At 38.5% G+C, this 23,670-nt stretch overlaps 17 non-coding genes across 17 annotated transcripts; all 17 read right to left on the minus strand.

Annotated features, from left to right (window-relative positions):
* Positions 1-1,373: 1,373 nt before the first annotated feature.
* Positions 1,374-1,446, minus strand: TRNAA-UGC (transfer RNA alanine (anticodon UGC)). Its single transcript has one exon. It is a non-coding gene; the product is annotated as a tRNA-Ala (tRNA).
* Positions 1,447-3,685: 2,239 nt separating this feature from the next.
* On the minus strand, positions 3,686-3,758 carry TRNAA-CGC (transfer RNA alanine (anticodon CGC)). The gene has a single exon. It is a non-coding gene; the product is annotated as a tRNA-Ala (tRNA).
* A 278-nt stretch (positions 3,759-4,036) lies between these two features.
* Positions 4,037-4,109, minus strand: TRNAA-AGC (transfer RNA alanine (anticodon AGC)). The gene has a single exon. It is a non-coding gene; the product is annotated as a tRNA-Ala (tRNA).
* Positions 4,110-6,347: 2,238 nt separating this feature from the next.
* On the minus strand, positions 6,348-6,420 carry TRNAA-AGC (transfer RNA alanine (anticodon AGC)). Its single transcript has one exon. It is a non-coding gene; the product is annotated as a tRNA-Ala (tRNA).
* Positions 6,421-8,243: 1,823 nt separating this feature from the next.
* Positions 8,244-8,316, minus strand: TRNAA-AGC (transfer RNA alanine (anticodon AGC)). The gene has a single exon. It is a non-coding gene; the product is annotated as a tRNA-Ala (tRNA).
* Positions 8,317-10,013: 1,697 nt separating this feature from the next.
* Positions 10,014-10,086, minus strand: TRNAA-UGC (transfer RNA alanine (anticodon UGC)). Its single transcript has one exon. It is a non-coding gene; the product is annotated as a tRNA-Ala (tRNA).
* A 629-nt stretch (positions 10,087-10,715) lies between these two features.
* TRNAA-AGC (transfer RNA alanine (anticodon AGC)) lies at positions 10,716-10,788 on the minus strand. The gene has a single exon. It is a non-coding gene; the product is annotated as a tRNA-Ala (tRNA).
* A 1,719-nt stretch (positions 10,789-12,507) lies between these two features.
* TRNAA-UGC (transfer RNA alanine (anticodon UGC)) lies at positions 12,508-12,580 on the minus strand. The gene has a single exon. It is a non-coding gene; the product is annotated as a tRNA-Ala (tRNA).
* A 629-nt stretch (positions 12,581-13,209) lies between these two features.
* On the minus strand, positions 13,210-13,282 carry TRNAA-AGC (transfer RNA alanine (anticodon AGC)). Its single transcript has one exon. It is a non-coding gene; the product is annotated as a tRNA-Ala (tRNA).
* A 1,719-nt stretch (positions 13,283-15,001) lies between these two features.
* Positions 15,002-15,074, minus strand: TRNAA-UGC (transfer RNA alanine (anticodon UGC)). Its single transcript has one exon. It is a non-coding gene; the product is annotated as a tRNA-Ala (tRNA).
* Positions 15,075-15,703: 629 nt separating this feature from the next.
* TRNAA-AGC (transfer RNA alanine (anticodon AGC)) lies at positions 15,704-15,776 on the minus strand. Its single transcript has one exon. It is a non-coding gene; the product is annotated as a tRNA-Ala (tRNA).
* Positions 15,777-17,276: 1,500 nt separating this feature from the next.
* On the minus strand, positions 17,277-17,349 carry TRNAA-UGC (transfer RNA alanine (anticodon UGC)). Its single transcript has one exon. It is a non-coding gene; the product is annotated as a tRNA-Ala (tRNA).
* Positions 17,350-17,978: 629 nt separating this feature from the next.
* TRNAA-AGC (transfer RNA alanine (anticodon AGC)) lies at positions 17,979-18,051 on the minus strand. The gene has a single exon. It is a non-coding gene; the product is annotated as a tRNA-Ala (tRNA).
* A 1,523-nt stretch (positions 18,052-19,574) lies between these two features.
* On the minus strand, positions 19,575-19,647 carry TRNAA-CGC (transfer RNA alanine (anticodon CGC)). Its single transcript has one exon. It is a non-coding gene; the product is annotated as a tRNA-Ala (tRNA).
* Positions 19,648-19,925: 278 nt separating this feature from the next.
* On the minus strand, positions 19,926-19,998 carry TRNAA-AGC (transfer RNA alanine (anticodon AGC)). The gene has a single exon. It is a non-coding gene; the product is annotated as a tRNA-Ala (tRNA).
* Positions 19,999-21,498: 1,500 nt separating this feature from the next.
* On the minus strand, positions 21,499-21,571 carry TRNAA-AGC (transfer RNA alanine (anticodon AGC)). The gene has a single exon. It is a non-coding gene; the product is annotated as a tRNA-Ala (tRNA).
* A 1,887-nt stretch (positions 21,572-23,458) lies between these two features.
* On the minus strand, positions 23,459-23,531 carry TRNAA-CGC (transfer RNA alanine (anticodon CGC)). Its single transcript has one exon. It is a non-coding gene; the product is annotated as a tRNA-Ala (tRNA).
* Between the last annotated feature and the right edge of the window lie 139 nt (positions 23,532-23,670).

A 23,670-nucleotide genomic window follows, 5' to 3' on the forward strand; every position in this document is an offset into this window, starting at 1 on the left:
TGTAAAATCTGTGGGAAAGCATAAGGTCTATATAGTTTGTTTCCCTCCAATTTATTGCCAGCGTGTCATCATGAACCCATTATGGTGATGAAGACATCACGAACCCATTATGATGTCATCATGATGTCATCATGAACCCATTATGATGATGTCATCATGAACCCATTATGATGTTGTCATGATGATGTTATCCTGAACCCATTATGATGTCATCATGAACCCATTGTGATGATGTCATCATGAACCTATTATGATGTCATCATGAACCCATTATGATGTCATCATGAACCCATTATGATGATGAAGTCATCACGAACCCATTATGATGTCATCATGATGATGTCATCATGAACCTATTGTGATGATGTCATCATGAACCCATTATGATGTCATCACGATGATGTCATCACGAACACATTATGATGTCATCATGATGATGTCACCACGAACCCATTATGATGTCATCATGATGATGTCATCATGAACCCATTATGATGTCAACATGAACCCTTTATGATGATGAAGTCATCACGAACCCATTATGATGTCATCATGATGATGTCATCATGAACCTATTGTGATGATGTCATCATGAACCCACTATGATATCATCACGATGATGTCATCACGAACACATTATGATGTCATGATGATGTCATCACGGACCCATTATGATGTCATCATGATGATGTCATCACGAACCCATTATGATGTCATCATGATGATGTCATCACGAACCCATTATGATGCTGTAATCATGATCCCACTATGATTTCGTCATGATGATGTCATCATGAACCCATTGTAATGAAGTCACTACGAACCCATTATGATGTCATCATGATGATGTCATCATGAACCCATTATGATGTCATCATGAACCCTTTATGATGATGTCATCACGAACCCTTCATGATGTCGTCATGATAATGTCATCATAAACCCATTATGATGATGAAGTCATCATGAACCCATTATGATGTCATCATGATGATGTCATCATGAACCCATTGTGATGATGTCATCATGAACCCATTATGATATTGCCATGATGATGTCAGGGAAACATGATGAAACAGGGAAACAGTGTATTTGCTTCATGTAATGTACCATTAAGCTTGCTGCTTGTACTGCTCTAATTACACATGAAACCAAGAAAACACTTAGAGAACACGGTCATTGAACCAACTACCCCTCGCATGCTAAGCGAGCACACCACCATTTGAACTAAATCCCCTTTGTATTCTACAGTTATTCGTGAAGTTGAAAAATCTGTGGGAAAGCATAGGGTCTATATAGTTTGTTTCCCTCCAATTTATTGCCAGCGTTAAGCACAACATTATTGAAAATTTATAAAGTATAAATAAAGTAACTGGAGAATGCGGGCATCGATCCCGCTACCTCTCGCATGCAAAGCGAGCGCTCTACCATTTGAGCTAATTCCCCTACATAGAGTGACATGTTTTAGGTGAAACAGGGAAACAGTGTATTTGCTGCATGTAATGTACTGATGGGCTTGCTGCATGTACTGTTCTAATTACACATGAAACCAAGAAAACACTTGAAAAGCACATGAAAAGTCTGTGGGAAATCATAAGGTCTATATAGTTTGTTTCCCTCCAATTTATTGCCATCATAAGGTCTATATAGTTTGTTTCCCTCCAATTTATTGCCAGCGTTAAGCACAACATTATTGAAAATTTATAAAGTATAAATAAAGTAACTGGAGAATGCGGGCATCGATCCCGCTACCTCTCACATGCTAAGCGAGCGCTCTACCATTTGAGCTAATTCCCTTACACAGAATGGCATGTTTTAGGTGAAACAGGGAAACAGTGTATTTGCTGCATGTAATGTACTGATGGGCTTGCTGCATGTACTGTTCTAATTACACATGAAACCAAGAAAACACTTGAAAAGCACATGAAAAATCTGTGGGAAATCATAAGGTCTATATAATTTGTTTCCCTCCAATTTATTGCCAGCATACGGTCTATATAGTTTGTTTCCCTCCAATTTATTGCCAGCGTTAAGCACAACATTATTGAAAATTTATAAAGTATAAATAAAGTAACTGGAGAATGCGGGCATCGATCCCGCTACCTCTCGCACGCTATGCGAGCGCTCTACCATTTGAGCTAATTCCCCTACACTGAGTCCATTGTTTTAGGTGAAACAGGGAAACAGTGTATTTGCTGCATGCAATGTACTGATGGGCTTACTGCATGTACTGCTCAAATTACACATGAAACCAAGAAAACACTTGAAAACCACATGTAAAATCTGTGGGAAAGCATAAGGTCTATATAGTTTGTTTCCCTCCAATTTATTGCCAGCGTGTCATCATGAACCCATTATGGTGATGAAGACATCACGAACCCATTATGATGTCATCATGATGTCATCATGAACCCATTATGATGATGTCATCATGAACCCATTATGATGTTGTGATGATGATGTTATCCTGAACCCATTATGATGTCATCATGAACCCATTGTGATGATGTCATCATGAACCTATTATGATGTCATCATGAACCCATTATGATGTCATCATGAACCCATTATGATGATGAAGTCATCACGAACCCATTATGATGTCATCATGATGATGTCATCATGAACCTAATGTGATGATGTCATCATGAACCCATTATGATGTCATCACAATGATGTCATCACGAACACATTATGATGTCATCATGATGATGTCATCATGAACCCATTATGATGTCATCATGATGATGTCATCATGAACCGATTATGATGTCATCATGAACCCTTTATGATGATGAAGTCATCACGAACCCATTATGATGTCATCATGATGATGTCATCATGAACCTATTGTGATGATGTCATCATGAACCCACTATGATATCATCACGATGATGTCATCACGAACACATTATGATGTCATGATGATGTCATCACGGACCCATTATGATGTCATCATGATGATGTCATCACGAACCCATTATGATGTCATCATGATGATGTCATCACGAACCCATTATGATGTCATCATGATGATGTCATCATGAACCCATTATGATGCTGTAATCATGATCCCACTATGATTTCGTCATGATGATGTCATCATGAACCCATTGTAATGAAGTCACCACGAACCCATTATGATGTCATCATGATGATGTCATCATGAACCCATTATGATGTCATCATGAACCCTTTATGATGATGTCATCACGAACCCTTCATGATGTCGTCATGATAATGTCATCATAAACCCATTATGATGATGAAGTCATCATGAACCCATTATGATGTCATCATGATGATGTCATCATGAACCCATTGTGATGATGTCATCATGAACCCATTATGATCTTGTCATGATGATGTCAGGGAAACATGATGAAACAGGGAAACAGTGTATTTGCTTCATGTAATGTACCATTAAGCTTGCTGCTTGTACTGCTCTAATTACACATGAAACCAAGAAAACACTTAGAGAACACGGTCATTTATACCAACTACCCCTCGCATGCTAAGCGAGCACACCACCATTTGAACTAAATCCCCTTTGTATTCTACAGTTATTCGTGAAGTTGAAAAATCTGTGGGAAAGCATAGGGTCTATACAGTTTGTTTCCCTCCAATTTATAGCCAGCGTTCAGCACAACATTATTGAAAATTTATAAAGTATAAATAAAGTAACTGGAGAATGCGGGCATCGATCCCGCTACCTCTCGCATGCGAAGCGAGCGCTCTACCATTTGAGCTAATTCCCCTACATAGAGTGGCATGTTTTAGGTGAAACAGGGAAACAGTGTATTTGCTGCATGTAATGTACTGATGGGCTTGCTGCATGTACTGTTCTAATTACACATGAAACCAAGAAAACACTTGAAAAGCACATGAAAAATCTGTGGGAAATCATAAGGTCTATATAGCTTGTTTCCCTCCAATTTATTGCCAGCATACGGTCTATATAGTTTGTTTCCCTCCAATTTATTGCCAGCGTTAAGCACAACATTATTGAAAATTTATAAAGTATAAATAAAGTAACTGGAGAATGCGGGCATCGATCCCGCTACCTCTCGCATGCTAAGCGAGCGCTCTACCATTTGAGCTAATTCCCCTACACTGAGTCCATTGTTTTAGGTGAAACAGGGAAACAGTGTATTTGCTGCATGCAATGTACTGATGGGCTTACTGCATGTACTGCCCAAATTACACATGAAACCAAGAAAACACTTGAAAAGCACATGTAAAATCTGTGGGAAAGCATAAGGTCTATATAGTTTGTTTCCCTCCAATTTATTGCCAGCGTGTCATCATGAACCCATTATGGTGATGAAGACATCACGAACCCATTATGATGTCATCATGATGTCATCATGAACCCATTATGATGATGTCATCATGAACCCATTATGATGTTGTCATGATGATGTTATCCTGAACCCATTATGATGTCATCATGAACCCATTGTGATGATGTCATCATGAACCTATTATGATGTCATCATGAACCCATTATGATGTCATCATGAACCCATTATGATGATGAAGTCATCACGAACCCATTATGATGTCATCATGATGATGTCATCATGAACCTATTGTGATGATGTCATCATGAACCCATTATGATGTCATCACGATGATGTCATCACGAACACATTATGATGTCATCATGATGATGTCATCATGAACCCATTATGATGTCATCATGATGATGTCATCATGAACCCATTATGATGTCAACATGAACCCTTTATGATGATGAAGTCATCACGAACCCATTATGATGTCATCATGATGATGTCATCATGAACCTATTGTGATGATGTCATCATGAACCCACTATGATATCATCACGATGATGTCATCACGAACACATTATGATGTCATGATGATGTCATCACGGACCCATTATGATGTCATCATGATGATGTCATCACGAACCCATTATGATGTCATCATGATGATGTCATCACGAACCCATTATGATGTCATCATGATGATGTCATCACGAACCCATTATGATGCTGTAATCATGATCCCACTATGATTTCGTCATGATGATGTCATCATGAACCCATTGTAATGAAGTCACCACGAACCCATTATGATGTCATCATGATGATGTCATCATGAACCCATTATGATGTCATCATGAACCCTTTATGATGATGTCATCACGAACCCTTCATGATGTCGTCATGATAATGTCATCATAAACCCATTATGATGATGAAGTCATCATGAACCCATTATGATGTCATCACGATGATGTCATCATGAACCCATTGTGATGATGTCATCATGAACCCATTATGATCTTGCCATGATGATGTCAGGGAAACATGATGAAACAGGGAAACAGTGTATTTGCTTCATGTAATGTACCATTAAGCTTGCTGCTTGTACTGCTCTAATTACACATGAAACCAAGAAAACACTTAGAGAACACGGTCATTGAACCAACTATCCCTCGCATGCTAAGCGAGCACACCACCATTTGAACTAAATCCCCTTTGTATTCTACAGTTATTCGTGAAGTTGAAAAATCTGTGGGAAAGCATAGGGTCTATACAGTTTGTTTTCCTCCAATTTATAGCCAGCGTTCAGCACAACATTATTGAAAATTTATAAAGTATAAATAAAGTAACTGGAGAATGCGGGCATCGATCCCGCTACCTCTCGCATGCGGAGCGAGCGCTCTACCATTTGAGCTAATTCCCCTACATAGAGTGGCATGTTTTAGGTGAAACAGGGAAACAGTGTATTTGCTGCATGTAATGTACTGATGGGCTTGCTGCATGTACTGTTCTAATTACACATGAAACCAAGAAAACACTTGAAAAGCACATGAAAAGTCTGTGGGAAATCATAAGGTCTATATAGTTTGTTTCCCTCCAATTTATTGCCATCATAAGGTCTATATAGTTTGTTTCCCTCCAATTTATTGCCAGCGTTAAGCACAACATTATTGAAAATTTATAAAGTATAAATAAAGCAACTGGAGAATGCGGGCATCGATCCCGCTACCTCACGCATGCTAAGCAAGCGCTCTACCATTTGAGCTAATTCCCCTACATAGAGTGGCATGTTTTAGGTGAAACAGGGAAACAGTGTATTTGCTGCATGTAATGTACTGATGGGCTTGCTGCATGTACTGTTCTAATTACACATGAAACCAAGAAAACACTTGAAAAGCACATGAAAAATCTGTGGGAAATCATAAGGTCTATATAGTTTGTTTCCCTCCAATTTATTGCCAGCATACGGTCTATATAGTTTGTTTCCCTCCAATTTATTGCCAGCGTTAAGCACAACATTATTGAAAATTTATAAAGTATAAATAAAGTAACTGGAGAATGCGGGCATCGATCCCGCTACCTCTCGCATGCTAAGCGAGCGCTCTACCATTTGAGCTAAATCCCCTACACTGAGTCCATCGTTTTAGGTGAAACAGGGAAACAGTGTATTTGCTGCATGCAATGTACTGATGGGCTTACTGCATGTACTGCCCAAATTACACATGAAACCAAGAAAAAACTTGAAAAGCACATGTAAAATCTGTGGGAAAGCATAAGGTCTATATAGTTTGTTTCCCTCCAATTTATTGCCAGCGTGTCATCATGAACCCATTATGGTGATGAAGACATCACGAACCCATTATGATGTCATCATGATGTCATCATGAACCCATTATGATGATGTCATCATGAACCCATTATGATGTTGTCATGATGATGTTATCCTGAACCCATTATGATGTCATCATGAACCCATTGTGATGATGTCATCATGAACCTATTATGATGTCATCATGAACCCATTATGATGTCATCATGAACCCATTATGATGATGAAGTCATCACGAACCCATTATGATGTCATCATGATGATGTCATCATGAACCTATTGTGATGATGTCATCATGAACCCATTATGATGTCATCACGATGATGTCATCACGAACACATTATGATGTCATCATGATGATGTCATCATGAACCCATTATGATGTCATCATGATGATGTCATCATGAACCCATTATGATGTCATCATGAACCTATTGTGATGATGTCATCATGAACCCACTATGATATCATCACGATGATGTCATCACGAACACATTATGATGTCATGATGATGTCATCACGGACCCATTATGATGTCATCATGATTATGTCATCACGAACCCATTATGATGTCATCATGATGATGTCATCACGAACCCATTATGATGTCATCATGATGATGTCATCACGAACCCATTATGATGCTGTAATCATGATCCCACTATGATTTCGTCATGATGATGTCATCATGAACCCATTGTAATGAAGTCACCACGAACCCATCATGATGTCATCATGATGATGTCATCATGAACCCATTATGATGTCATTATGAACCCTTTATGATGATGTCATCGCGAACCCTTCATGATGTCGTCATGATAATGTCATCATAAACCCATTATGATGATGAAGTCATGATGAACCCATTATGATGTCATCATGATGATGTCATCATGAACCCATTGTGATAATGTCATCATGAACCCATTATGATATTGCCATGATGATGTCAGGGAAACATGATGAAACAGGGAAACAGTGTATTTGCTTCATGTAATGTACCATTAAGCTTGCTGCTTGTACTGCTCTAATTATACATGAAACCAAGAAAACACTTAGAGAACAAGGTCATTGAACCAACTACCCCTCGCATGCTAAGCGAGCACACCACCATTTGAACTAAATCCCCTTTGTATTCTACAGTTATTCGTGAAGTTGAAAAATCTGTGGGAAAGCATAGGGTCTATATAGTTTGTTTCCCTCCAATTTATTGCCAGCGTTAAGCACAACATTATTGAAAATTTATAAAGTATAAATAAAGTAACTGGAGAATGCGGGCATCGATCCCGCTACCTGTCGCATGCAAAGCGAGCGCGCTACCATTTGAGCTAATTCCCCTAAATATTGTGGCATGTTTTAGGTGAAACAGGGAAACAGTGTATTTGCTGCATGTAATGTACTGATGGTCTTGCTGCATGTACTGTTCTAATAACACATGAAACCAAGAAAACACTTGAAAAGCACATGAAAAATCTGTGGGAAATCATAAGGTCTATATAGTTTGTTTCCCTCCAATTTATTGCCATCATAAGGTCTATATAGTTTGTTTCCCTCCAATTTATTGCCAGCGTTAAGCACAACATTATTGAAAATTTATAAAGTATAAATAAAGTAACTGGAGAATGCGGGCATCGATCCCGCTACCTCTCGCATGCTAAGCGAGCGCTCTACCATTTGAGCTAATTCCCCTGCACTGAGTCCATTGTTTTAGGTGAAACAGGGAAACAGTGTATTTGCTGCATGTAAAGTACTGATGGGCTTACTGCATGTACTGCTCAAATTACACATGAAACCAAGAAAACACTTGAAAAGCACATGTAAAATCTGTGGGAAAGCATAAGGTCTATATAGTTTGTTTCCCTCCAATTTATTGCCAGCGTGTCATCATGAACCCATTATGGTGATGAAGACATCACGAACCCATTATGATGTCATCATGATGTCATCATGAACCCATTATGATGATGTCATCATGAACCCATTATGATGTTGTCATGATGATGTTATCCTGAACCCATTATGATGTCATCATGTACCCATTGTGATGATGTCATCATGAACCTATTATGATGTCATCATGAACCCATTATGATGATGAAGTCATCACGAACCCATTATGATGTCATCATGATGATGTCATCATGAACCTATTGTGATGATGTCATCATGAACCCATTATGATGTCATCACGATGATGTCATCACGAACACATTATGATGTCATCATGATGATGTCATCATGAACCCATTATGATGTCATCATGATGATGTCATCATGAACCGATTATGATGTCATCATGAACCCTTTATGATGATGAAGTCATCACGAACCCATTATGATGTCATCATGATGATGTCATCATGAACCTATTGTGATGATGTCATCATGAACCCACTATGATATTATCACGATGATGTCATCACGAACACATTATGATGTCATCATGATGATGTCATCATGAACCCATTATGATGTCATCATGATGATGTCATCATGAACCCATTATGATGTCAACATGAACCCTTTATGATGATGAAGTCATCACGAACCCATTATGATGTCATCATGATGATGTCATCATGAACCTATTGTGATGATGTCATCATGAACCCACTATGATATCATCACGATGATGTCATCACGAACACATTATGATGTCATGATGATGTCATCACGGACCCATTATGATGTCATCATGATGATGTCATCACGAACCCATTATGATGTCATCATGATGATGTCATCACGAACCCATTATGATGCTGTAATCATGATCCCACTATGATTTCGTCATGATGATGTCATCATGAACCCATTGTAATGAAGTCACTACGAACCCATTATGATGTCATCATGATGATGTCATCATGAACCCATTATGATGTCATCATGAACCCTTTATGATGATGTCATCACGAACCCTTCATGATGTCGTCATGATAATGTCATCATAAACCCATTATGATGATGAAGTCATCATGAACCCATTATGATGTCATCATGATGATGTCATCATGAACCCATTGTGATGATGTCATCATGAACCCATTATGATATTGCCATGATGATGTCAGGGAAACATGATGAAACAGGGAAACAGTGTATTTGCTTCATGTAATGTACCATTAAGCTTGCTGCTTGTACTGCTCTAATTACACATGAAACCAAGAAAACACTTAGAGAACACGGTCATTGAACCAACTACCCCTCGCATGCTAAGCGAGCACACCACCATTTGAACTAAATCCCCTTTGTATTCTACAGTTATTCGTGAAGTTGAAAAATCTGTGGGAAAGCATAGGGTCTATATAGTTTGTTTCCCTCCAATTTATTGCCAGCGTTAAGCACAACATTATTGAAAATTTATAAAGTATAAAAAAAGTAACTGGAGAATGCGGGCATCGATCCCGCTACCTCTCGCATGCAAAGCGAGCGCTCTACCATTTGAGCTAATTCCCCTACATAGAGTGGCATGTTTTAGGTGAAACAGGGAAACAGTGTATTTGCTGCATGTAATGTACTGATGGGCTTGCTGCATGTACTGTTCTAATTACACATGAAACCAAGAAAACACTTGAAAAGCACATGAAAAGTCTGTGGGAAATCATAAGGTCTATATAGTTTGTTTCCCTCCAATTTATTGCCATCATAAGGTCTATATAGTTTGTTTCCCTCCAATTTATTGCCAGCGTTAAGCACAACATTATTGAAAATTTATAAAGTATAAATAAAGTAACTGGAGAATGCGGGCATCGATCCCGCTACCTCTCACATGCTAAGCGAGCGCTCTACCATTTGAGCTAATTCCCTTACACAGAATGGCATGTTTTAGGTGAAACAGGGAAACAGTGTATTTGCTGCATGTAATGTACTGATGGGCTTGCTGCATGTACTGTTCTAATTACACATGAAACCAAGAAAACACTTGAAAAGCACATGAAAAATCTGTGGGAAATCATAAGGTCTATATAGTTTGTTTCCCTCCAATTTATTGCCAGCATACGGTCTATATAGTTTGTTTCCCTCCAATTTATTGCCAGCGTTAAGCACAACATTATTGAAAATTTATAAAGTATAAATAAAGTAACTGGAGAATGCGGGCATCGATCCCGCTACCTCTCGCATGCTAAGCGAGCGCTCTACCATTTGAGCTAATTCCCCTACACTGAGTCCATTGTTTTAGGTGAAACAGGGAAACAGTGTATTTGCTGCATGCAATGTACTGATGGGCTTACTGCATGTACTGCTCAAATTACACATGAAACCAAGAAAACACTTGAAAAGCACATGTAAAATCTGTGGGAAAGCATAAGGTCTATATAGTTTGTTTCCCTCCAATTTATTGCCAGCGTGTCATCATGAACCCATTATGGTGATGAAGACATCACGAACCCATTATGATGTCATCATGATGTCATCATGAACCCATTATGATGATGTCATCATGAACCCATTATGATGTTGTCATGATGATGTTATCCTGAACCCATTATGATGTCATCATGAACCCATTGTGATGATGTCATCATGAACCTATTATGATGTCATCATGAACCCATTATGATGTCATCATGAACCCATTATGATGATGAAGTCATCACGAACCCATTATGATGTCATCATGATGATGTCATCACGAACCTATTGTGATGATGTCATCATGAACCCATTATGATGTCATCACGATGATGTCATCACGAACATATTATGATGTCATCATGATGATGTCATCATGAACCCATTATGATGTCATCATGATGATGTCATCATGAACCGATTATGATGTCATCATGAACCCTTTATGATGATGAAGTCATCACGAACCCATTATGATGTCATCATGATGATGTCATCATGAACCTATTGTGATGATGTCATCATGAACCCACTATGATATTATCACGATGATGTCATCACGAACACATTATGATGTCATCATGATGATGTCATCATGAACCCATTATGATGTCATCATGATGATGTCATCATGAACCCATTATGATGTCAACATGAACCCTTTATGATGATGAAGTCATCACGAACCCATTATGATGTCATCATGATGATGTCATCATGAACCTATTGTGATGATGTCATCATGAACCCACTATGATATCATCACGATGATGTCATCACGAACACATTATGATGTCATGATGATGTCATCACGGACCCATTATGATGTCATCATGATGATGTCATCACGAACCCATTATGATGTCATCATGATGATGTCATCACGAACCCATTATGATGCTGTAATCATGATCCCACTATGATTTCGTCATGATGATGTCATCATGAACCCATTGTAATGAAGTCACTACGAACCCATTATGATGTCATCATGATGATGTCATCATGAACCCATTATGATGTCATCATGAACCCTTTATGATGATGTCATCACGAACCCTTCATGATGTCGTCATGATAATGTCATCATAAACCCATTATGATGATGAAGTCATCATGAACCCATTATGATGTCATCATGATGATGTCATCATGAACCCATTGTGATGATGTCATCATGAACCCATTATGATATTGCCATGATGATGTCAGGGAAACATGATGAAACAGGGAAACAGTGTATTTGCTTCATGTAATGTACCATTAAGCTTGCTGCTTGTACTGCTCTAATTACACATGAAACCAAGAAAACACTTAGAGAACACGGTCATTGAACCAACTACCCCTCGCATGCTAAGCGAGCACACCACCATTTGAACTAAATCCCCTTTGTATTCTACAGTTATTCGTGAAGTTGAAAAATCTGTGGGAAAGCATAGGGTCTATATAGTTTGTTTCCCTCCAATTTATTGCCAGCGTTAAGCACAACATTATTGAAAATTTATAAAGTATAAACAAAGTAACTGGAGAATGCGGGCATCGATCCCGCTACCTCTCGCATGCAAAGCGAGCGCTCTACCATTTGAGCTAATTCCCCTACATAGAGTGGCATGTTTTAGGTGAAACAGGGAAACAGTGTATTTGCTGCATGTAATGTACTGATGGGCTTGCTGCATGTACTGTTCTAATTACACATGAAACCAAGAAAACACTTGAAAAGCACATGAAAAGTCTGTGGGAAATCATAAGGTCTATATAGTTTGTTTCCCTCCAATTTATTGCCATCATAAGGTCTATATAGTTTGTTTCCCTCCAATTTATTGCCAGCGTTAAGCACAACATTATTGAAAATTTATAAAGTATAAATAAAGTAACTGGAGAATGCGGGCATCGATCCCGCTACCTCTCACATGCTAAGCGAGCGCTCTACCATTTGAGCTAATTCCCTTACACAGAATGGCATGTTTTAGGTGAAACAGGGAAACAGTGTATTTGCTGCATGTAATGTACTGATGGGCTTGCTGCATGTACTGTTCTAATTACACATGAAACCAAGAAAACACTTGAAAAGCACATGAAAAATCTGTGGGAAATCATAAGGTCTATATAATTTGTTTCCCTCCAATTTATTGCCAGCATACGGTCTATATAGTTTGTTTCCCTCCAATTTATTGCCAGCGTTAAGCACAACATTATTGAAAATTTATAAAGTATAAATAAAGTAACTGGAGAATGCGGGCATCGATCCCGCTACCTCTCGCATGCTAAGCGAGCGCTCTACCATTTGAGCTAATTCCCCTACACTGAGTCCATTGTTTTAGGTGAAACAGGGAAACAGTGTATTTGCTGCATGCAATGTACTGATGGGCTTACTGCATGTACTGCTCAAATTACACATGAAACCAAGAAAACACTTGAAAAGCACATGTAAAATCTGTGGGAAAGCATAAGGTCTATATAGTTTGTTTCCCTCCAATTTATTGCCAGCGTGTCATCATGAACCCATTATGGTGATGAAGACATCACGAACCCATTATGATGTCATCATGATGTCATCATGAACCCATTATGATGATGTCATCATGAACCCATTATGATGTTGTCATGATGATGTTATCCTGAACCCATTATGATGTCATCATGAACCCATTGTGATGATGTCATCATGAACCTATTATGATGTCATCATGAACCCATTATGATGTCATCATGAACCCATTATGATGATGAAGTCATCACGAACCCATTATGATGTCATCATGATGATGTCATCATGAACCTATTGTGATGATGTCATCATGAACCCATTATGATGTCATCACGATGATGTCATCACGAACATATTATGATGTCATCATGATGATGTCATCATGAACCCATTATGATGTCATCATGATGATGTCATCATGAACCGATTATGATGTCATCATGAACCCTTTATGATGATGAAGTCATCACGAACCCATTATGATGTCATCATGATGATGTCATCATGAACCTATTGTGATGATGTCATCATGAACCCACTATGATATTATCACGATGATGTCATCACGAACACATTATGATGTCATCATGATGATGTCATCATGAACCCATTATGATGTCATCATGATGATGTCATCATGAACCCATTATGATGTCAACATGAACCCTTTATGATGATGAAGTCATCACGAACCCATTATGATGTCATCATGATGATGTCATCATGAACCTATTGTGATGATGTCATCATGAACCCACTATGATATCATCACGATGATGTCATCACGAACACATTATGATGTCATGATGATGTCATCACGGACCCATTATGATGTCATCATGATGATGTCATCACGAACCCATTATGATGTCATCATGATGATGTCATCACGAACCCATTATGATGCTGTAATCATGATCCCACTATGATTTCGTCATGATGATGTCATCATGAACCCATTGTAATGAAGTCACTACGAACCCATTATGATGTCATCATGATGATGTCATCATGAACCCATTATGATGTCATCATGAACCCTTTATGATGATGTCATCACGAACCCTTCATGATGTCGTCATGATAATGTCATCATAAACCCATTATGATGATGAAGTCATCATGAACCCATTATGATGTCATCATGATGATGTCATCATGAACCCATTGTGATGATGTCATCATGAACCCATTATGATATTGCCATGATGATGTCAGGGAAACATGATGAAACAGGGAAACAGTGTATTTGCTTCATGTAATGTACCATTAAGCTTGCTGCTTGTACTGCTCTAATTACACATGAAACCAAGAAAACACTTAGAGAACACGGTCATTGAACCAACTACCCCTCGCATGCTAAGCGAGCACACCACCATTTGAACTAAATCCCCTTTGTATTCTACAGTTATTCGTGAAGTTGAAAAATCTGTGGGAAAGCATAGGGTCTATATAGTTTGTTTCCCTCCAATTTATTGCCAGCGTTAAGCACAACATTATTGAAAATTTATAAAGTATAAATAAAGTAACTGGAGAATGCGGGCATCGAACCCGCTACCTCTCGCATGCAAAGCGAGCGCTCTACCATTTGAGCTAATTCCCCTACATAGAGTGGCATGTTTTAGGTGAAACAGGGAAACAGTGTATTTGCTGCATGTAATGTACTGATGGGCTTGCTGCATGTACTGTTCTAATTACACATGAAACCAAGAAAACACTTGAAAAGCACATGAAAAGTCTGTGGGAAATCATAAGGTCTATATAGTTTGTTTCCCTCCAATTTATTGCCATCATAAGGTCTATATAGTTTGTTTCCCTCCAATTTATTGCCAGCGTTAAGCACAACATTATTGAAAATTTATAAAGTATAAATAAAGTAACTGGAGAATGCGGGCATCGATCCCGCTACCTCTCACATGCTAAGCGAGCGCTCTACCATTTGAGCTAATTCCCTTACACAGAATTGCATGTTTTAGGTGAAACAGGGAAACAGTGTATTTGCTGCATGTAATGTACTGATGGGCTTGCTGCATGTACTGTTCTAATTACACATGAAACCAAGAAAACACTTGAAAAGCACATGAAAAATCTGTGGGAAATCATAAGGTCTATATAGTTTGTTTCCCTCCAATTTATTGCCAGCATACGGTCTATATAGTTTGTTTCCCTCCAATTTATTGCCAGCGTTAAGCACAACATTATTGAAAATTTATAAAGTATAAATAAAGTAACTGGAGAATGCGGGCATCGATCCCGCTACCTCTCGCATGCTAAGCGAGCGCTCTACCATTTGAGCTAATTCCCCTACACTGAGTCCATTGTTTTAGGTGAAACAGGGAAACAGTGTATTTGCTGCATGCAATGTACTGATGGGCTTACTGCATGTACTGCTCAAATTACACATGAAACCAAGAAAACACTTGAAAAGCACATGTAAAATCTGTGGGAAAGCATAAGGTCTATATAGTTTGTTTCCCTCCAATTTATTGCCAGCGTGTCATCATGAACCCATTATGGTGATGAAGACATCACGAACCCATTATGATGTCATCATGATGTCATCATGAACCCATTATGATGATGTCATCATGAACCCATTATGATGTTGTCATGATGATGTTATCCTGAACCCATTATGATGTCATCATGAACCCATTGTGATGATGTCATCATGAACCTATTATGATGTCATCATGAACCCATTATGATGTCATCATGAACCCATTATGATGATGAAGTCATCACGAACCCATTATGATGTCATCATGATGATGTCATCATGAACCTATTGTGATGATGTCATCATGAACCCATTATGATGTCATCACGATGATGTCATCACGAACACATTATGATGTCATCATGATGATGTCACCACGAACCCATTATGATGTCATCATGATGATGTCATCATGAACCCATTATGATGTCAACATGAACCCTTTATGATGATGAAGTCATCACGAACCCATTATGATGTCATCATGATGATGTCATCATGAACCTATTGTGATGATGTCATCATGAACCCACTATGATATCATCACGATGATGTCATCACGAACACATTATGATGTCATGATGATGTCATCACGGACCCATTATGATGTCATCATGATGATGTCATCACGAACCCATTATGATGTCATCATGATGATGTCATCACGAACCCATTATGATGCTGTAATCATGATCCCACTATGATTTCGTCATGATGATGTCATCATGAACCCATTGTAATGAAGTCACTACGAACCCATTATGATGTCATCATGATGATGTCATCATGAACCCATTATGATGTCATCATGAACCCTTTATGATGATGTCATCACGAACCCTTCATGATGTCGTCATGATAATGTCATCATAAACCCATTATGATGATGAAGTCATCATGAACCCATTATGATGTCATCATGATGATGTCATCATGAACCCATTGTGATGATGTCATCATGAACCCATTATGATATTGCCATGATGATGTCAGGGAAACATGATGAAACAGGGAAACAGTGTATTTGCTTCATGTAATGTACCATTAAGCTTGCTGCTTGTACTGCTCTAATTACACATGAAACCAAGAAAACACTTAGAGAACACGGTCATTGAACCAACTACCCCTCGCATGCTAAGCGAGCACACCACCATTTGAACTAAATCCCCTTTGTATTCTACAGTTATTCGTGAAGTTGAAAAATCTGTGGGAAAGCATAGGGTCTATATAGTTTGTTTCCCTCCAATTTATTGCCAGCGTTAAGCACAACATTATTGAAAATTTATAAAGTATAAATAAAGTAACTGGAGAATGCGGGCATCGATCCCGCTACCTCTCGCATGCAAAGCGAGCGCTCTACCATTTGAGCTAATTCCCCTACATAGAGTGACATGTTTTAGGTGAAACAGGGAAACAGTGTATTTGCTGCATGTAATGTACTGATGGGCTTGCTGCATGTACTGTTCTAATTACACATGAAACCAAGAAAACACTTGAAAAGCACATGAAAAGTCTGTGGGAAATCATAAGGTCTATATAGTTTGTTTCCCTCCAATTTATTGCCATCATAAGGTCTATATAGTTTGTTTCCCTCCAATTTATTGCCAGCGTTAAGCACAACATTATTGAAAATTTATAAAGTATAAATAAAGTAACTGGAGAATGCGGGCATCGATCCCGCTACCTCTCACATGCTAAGCGAGCGCTCTACCATTTGAGCTAATTCCCTTACACAGAATGGCATGTTTTAGGTGAAACAGGGAAACAGTGTATTTGCTGCATGTAATGTACTGATGGGCTTGCTGCATGTACTGTTCTAATTACACATGAAACCAAGAAAACACTTGAAAAGCACATGAAAAATCTGTGGGAAATCATAAGGTCTATATAATTTGTTTCCCTCCAATTTATTGCCAGCATACGGTCTATATAGTTTGTTTCCCTCCAATTTATTGCCAGCGTTAAGCACAACATTATTGAAAATTTATAAAGTATAAATAAAGTAACTGGAGAATGCGGGCATCGATCCCGCTACCTCTCGCACGCTAAGCGAGCGCTCTACCATTTGAGCTAATTCCCCTACACTGAGTCCATTGTTTTAGGTGAAACAGGGAAACAGTGTATTTGCTGCATGCAATGTACTGATGGGCTTACTGCATGTACTGCTCAAATTACACATGAAACCAAGAAAACACTTGAAAACCACATGTAAAATCTGTGGGAAAGCATAAGGTCTATATAGTTTGTTTCCCTCCAATTTATTGCCAGCGTGTCATCATGAACCCATTATGGTGATGAAGACATCACGAACCCATTATGATGTCATCATGATGTCATCATGAACCCATTATGATGATGTCATCATGAACCCATTATGATGTTGTGATGATGATGTTATCATGAACCCATTATGATGTCATCATGAACCCATTGTGATGATGTCATCATGAACCTATTATGATGTCATCATGAACCCATTATGATGTCATCATGAACCCATTATGATGATGAAGTCATCACGAACCCATTATGATGTCATCATGATGATGTCATCATGAACCTAATGTGATGATGTCATCATGAACCCATTATGATGTCATCACAATGATGTCATCACGAACACATTATGATGTCATCATGATGATGTCATCATGAACCCATTATGATGTCATCATGAACCGATTATGATGTCATCATGAACCCTTTATGATGATGAAGTCATCACGAACCCATTATGATGTCATCATGATGATGTCATCATGAACCTATTGTGATGATGTCATCATGAACCCACTATGATATCATCACGATGATGTCATCACGAACACATTATGATGTCATGATGATGTCATCACGGACCCATTATGATGTCATCATGATGATGTCATCACGAACCCATTATGATGTCATCATGATGATGTCATCACGAACCCATTATGATGTCATCATGATGATGTCATCATGAACCCATTATGATGCTGTAATCATGATCCCACTATGATTTCGTCATGATGATGTCATCATGAACCCATTGTAATGAAGTCACCACGAACCCATTATGATGTCATCATGATGATGTCATCATGAACCCATTATGATGTCATCATGAACCCTTTATGATGATGTCATCACGAACCCTTCATGATGTCGTCATGATAATGTCATCATAAACCCATTATGATGATGAAGTCATCATGAACCCATTATGATATCATCATGATGATGTCATCATGAACCCATTGTGATGATGTCATCATGAACCCATTATGATCTTGTCATGATGATGTCAGGGAAACATGATGAAACAGGGAAACAGTGTATTTGCTTCATGTAATGTACCATTAAGCTTGCTGCTTGTACTGCTCTAATTACACATGAAACCAAGAAAACACTTAGAGAACACGGTCATTTATACCAACTACCCCTCGCATGCTAAGCGAGCACACCACCATTTGAACTAAATCCCCTTTGTATTCTACAGTTATTCGTGAAGGTGAAAAATCTGTGGGAAAGCATAGGGTCTATACAGTTTGTTTCCCTCCAATTTATAGCCAGCGTTCAGCACAACATTATTGAAAATTTATAAAGTATAAATAAAGTAACTGGAGAATGCGGGCATCGATCCCGCTACCTCTCGCATGCGAAGCGAGCGCTCTACCATTTGAGCTAATTCCCCTACATAGAGTGGCATGTTTTAGGTGAAACAGGGAAACAGTGTATTTGCTGCATGTAATGTACTGATGGGCTTGCTGCATGTACTGTTCTAATTACACATGAAACCAAGAAAACACTTGAAAAGCACATGAAAAATCTGTGGGAAATCATAAGGTCTATATAGTTTGTTTCCCTCCAATTTATTGCCAGCATACGGTCTATATAGTTTGTTTCCCTCCAATTTATTGCCAGCGTTAAGCACAACATTATTGAAAATTTATAAAGTATAAATAAAGTAACTGGAGAATGCGGGCATCGATCCCGCTACCTCTCGCATGCTAAGCGAGCGCTCTACCATTTGAGCTAATTCCCCTACACTGAGTCCATTGTTTTAGGTGAAACAGGGAAACAGTGTATTTGCTGCATGCAATGTACTGATGGGCTTACTGCATGTACTGCCCAAATTACACATGAAACCAAGAAAACACTTGAAAAGCACATGTAAAATCTGTGGGAAAGCATAAGGTCTATATAGTTTGTTTCCCTCCAATTTATTGCCAGCGTGTCATCATGAACCCATTATGGTGATGAAGACATCACGAACCCATTATGATGTCATCATGATGTCATCATGAACCCATTATGATGATGTCATCATGAACCCATTATGATGTTGTCATGATGATGTTATCCTGAACCCATTATGATGTCATCATGAACCCATTGTGATGATGTCATCATGAACCTATTATGATGTCATCATGAACCCATTATGATGTCATCATGAACCCATTATGATGATGAAGTCATCACGAACCCATTATGATGTCATCATGATGATGTCATCATGAACCTATTGTGATGATGTCATCATGAACCCATTATGATGTCATCACGATGATGTCATCACGAACACATTATGATGTCATCATGATGATGTCATCATGAACCCATTATGATGTCATCATGATGATGTCATCATGAACCCATTATGATGTCAACATGAACCCTTTATGATGATGAAGTCATCACGAACCCATTATGATGTCATCATGATGATGTCATCATGAACCTATTGTGATGATGTCATCATGAACCCACTATGATATCATCACGATGATGTCATCACGAACACATTATGATGTCATGATGATGTCATCACGGACCCATTATGATGTCATCATGATGATGTCATCACGAACCCATTATGATGTCATCATGATGATGTCATCACGAACCCATTATGATGCTGTAATCATGATCCCACTATGATTTCGTCATGATGATGTCATCATGAACCCATTGTAATGAAGTCACCATGAACCCATTATGATGTCATCATGATGATGTCATCATGAACCCATTATGATGTCATCATGAACCCTTTATGATGATGTCATCACGAACCCTTCATGATGTCGTCATGATAATGTCATCATAAACCCATTATGATGATGAAGTCATCATGAACCCATTATGATGTCATCATGATGATGTCATCATGAACCCATTGTGATGATGTCATCATGAACCCATTATGATATTGCCATGATGATGTCAGGGAAACATGATGAAACAGGGAAACAGTGTATTTGCTTCATGTAATGTACCATTAAGCTTGCTGCTTGTACTGCTCTAATTACACATGAAACCAAGAAAACACTTAGAGAACACGGTCATTGAACCAACTACCCCTCGCATGCTAAGCGAGCACACCACCATTTGAACTAAATCCCCTTTGTATTCTACAGTTATTCGTGAAGTTGAAAAATCTGTGGGAAAGCATAGGGTCTATATAGTTTGTTTCCCTCCAATTTATTGCCAGCGTTAAGCACAACATTATTGAAAATTTATAAAGTATAAATAAAGTAACTGGAGAATGCGGGCATCGATCCCGCTACCTCTCGCATGCTAAGCGAGCGCTCTACCATTTGAGCTAATTCCCCTACATAGACTGGCATATTTTAGGTGAAACAGGGAAACAGTGTATTTGCTGCATGTAATGTACTGATGGGCTTGCTGCATGTACTGTTCTAATTACACATGAAACCAAGAAAACACTTGAAAAGCACATGAAAAATCTGTGGGAAATCATAAGGTCTATATAGTTTGTTTCCCTCCAATTTATTGCCAGCATACGGTCTATATAGTTTGTTTCCCTCCAATTTATTGCCAGTGTTAAGCACAACATTATTGAAAATTTATAAAGTATCAATAAAGTAACTGGAGAATGCAGGCATCGATCCCGCTACCTCTCGCATGCTAAGCGAGCGCTCTACCATTTGAGCTAATTCCCCTACACTGAGTCCATAGTTTTAGGTGAAACAGGGAAACAGTGTATTTGCTGCATGCAATGTACTGATGGGCTTACTGCATGTACTGCTCAAATTACACATGAAACCAAGAAAACACTTGAAAAGCACATGTAAAATCTGTGGGAAAGCATAAGGTCTATATAGTTTGTTTCCCTCCAATTTATTGCCAGCGTGTCATCATGAACCCATTATGGTGATGAAGACATCACGAACCCATTATGATGTCATCATGATGTCATCATGAACCCATTATGATGATGTCATCATGAACCCATTATGATGTTGTGATGATGATGTTATCCTGAACCCATTATGATGTCATCATGAACCCATTGTGATGATGTCATCATGAACCTATTATGATGTCATCATGAACCCATTATGATGTCATCATGAACCCATTATGATGATGAAGTCATCACGAACCCATTATGATGTCATCATGATGATGTCATCATGAACCTAATGTGATGATGTCATCATGAACCCATTATGATGTCATCACGATGATGTCATCACGAACACATTATGATGTCATCATGATGATGTCATCATGAACCCATTATGATGTCATCATGATGATGTCATCATGAACCGATTATGATGTCATCATGAACCCTTTATGATGATGAAGTCATCACGAACCCATTATGATGTCATCATGATGATGTCATCATGAACCTATTGTGATGATGTCATCATGAACCCACTATGATATCATCACGATGATGTCATCACGAACACATTATGATGTCATGATGATGTCATCACGGACCCATTATGATGTCATCATGATGATGTCATCACGAACCCATTATGATGTCATCATGATGATGTCATCACGAACCCATTATGATGTCATCATGATGATGTCATCACGAACCCATTATGATGCTGTAATCATGATCCCACTATGATTTCGTCATGATTATGTCATCATGAACCCATTGTAATGAAGTCACCACGAACCCATTATGATGTCATCATGATGATGTCATCATGAACCCATTATGATGTCATCATGAACCCTTTATGATGATGTCATCACGAACCCTTCATGATGTCGTCATGATAATGTCATCATAAACCCATTATGATGATGAAGTCATCATGAACCCATTATGATGTCATCATGATGATGTCATCATGAACCCATTGTGATGATGTCATCATGAACCCATTATGATCTTGTCATGATGATGTCAGGGAAACATGATGAAACAGGGAAACAGTGTATTTGCTTCATGTAATGTACCATTAAGCTTGCTGCTTGTACTGCTCTAATTACACATGAAACCAAGAAAACACTTAGAGAACACGGTCATTGAACCAACTACCCCTCGCATGCTAAGCGAGCACACCACCATTTGAACTAAATCCCCTTTGTATTCTACAGTTATTCGTGAAGTTGAAAAATCTGTGGGAAAGCATAGGGTCTATACAGTTTGTTTCCCTCCAATTTATAGCCAGCGTTCAGCACAACATTATTGAAAATTTATAAAGTATAAATAAAGTAACTGGAGAATGCGGGCATCGATCCCGCTATCTCTCGCATGCGAAGCGAGCGCTCTACCATTTGAGCTAATTCCCCTACATAGAGTGGCGTGTTTTAGGTGAAACAGGGAAACAGTGTATTTGCTGCATGTAATGTACTGATGGGCTTGCTGCATGTACTGTTCTAATTACACATGAAACCAAGAAAACACTTGAAAAGCACATGAAAAGTCTGT

Source organism: Spea bombifrons, chromosome 5, assembly GCF_027358695.1.
Source record: "Spea bombifrons isolate aSpeBom1 chromosome 5, aSpeBom1.2.pri, whole genome shotgun sequence".
In the NCBI taxonomy this organism is placed as follows: Eukaryota; Metazoa; Chordata; class Amphibia; order Anura; family Pelobatidae; genus Spea; species Spea bombifrons.